This window comes from Gavialis gangeticus, unplaced genomic scaffold, assembly GCF_001723915.1.
Source record: "Gavialis gangeticus isolate Ggan-Ray unplaced genomic scaffold, GavGan_comp1, whole genome shotgun sequence".
In the NCBI taxonomy this organism is placed as follows: domain Eukaryota; kingdom Metazoa; phylum Chordata; order Crocodylia; family Gavialidae; genus Gavialis; species Gavialis gangeticus.
The window spans coordinates 207,541,154-207,541,948 of record NW_017728992.1 but is presented as its reverse complement, the minus strand read 5'-3'; the positions used below and the strand labels follow the sequence as shown (position 1 = coordinate 207,541,948).

General features: G+C 44.5%; 1 protein-coding gene across 1 annotated transcript in view; it reads right to left on the bottom strand.

Annotated features, from left to right (window-relative positions):
• Window positions 1-795, bottom strand: part of LOC109305234 (ly6/PLAUR domain-containing protein 2-like) — a 6,627-nt gene that overhangs the window by 2,687 nt on the left and 3,145 nt on the right. The window lies entirely within an intron of this gene.

Below are 795 nucleotides of genomic sequence, written 5' to 3'. Positions count from 1 at the left end.
GTAAGAGTGAAGCCCGGGGAGGGCTAGCGGAAGATTGGAGACACAAGAACGTCAGGAACAGCTGCGAGGCTTGGGGCGTGCTAAAGGGGAGGTAGGAGGCATGCATAGCCCATAAGGCTGGGGTGCACCAAGTCACCCTAAGATCATAGGAGATAAAAGGCAGCCTCCCATATAAGACTATATGAGATCAAAGACGTGGCGGGTGAGAATAAGAGGGTGCTGATCTCCTAATTGCCACGGCAAGGGGGCGCTAGCGGGATCACGGCCGCTCGTAGGTCCCACTCTGTGACACCTTAGAAATGCCACTTTAGATATTCCAGGCAGATACCATTTATGCTGATTTGTGCCTCAGGCACTTAAGTACCTGTATCTTTGTTCTGCTGTCAAGATAACTAGGTGGGGGGTAGCTGAAGTTTTTAAAGGCTATGGGTTGTGAACAAGTGGTGTGTCAAATAGAAGCAGGTAAAACTACATGCTCCATTTCAGTTGCTACATAAGCACAACAGAATAATATAGTTCATTATATGACTACACTATCCTGTATATAGTATATACTTTATTATTGATTAGTGATTTACTTTACTAGTTACTCTGTACAGAATAGTATACTTCATATATACTTACGGACCCAGAGGGACACCCTTCCATCTTCAGCTCCTTCCGTGCAAAAATGAAGTTTATTTCATACCTATGAGGACCTTTTACCATCTTGTACCATCTACGCTTTTCCCAGAGCCTGACGAAGGGACTTTGATCCCAAAAGCTTGCAGAAAAGGACAATTTAGTTGCCATTTT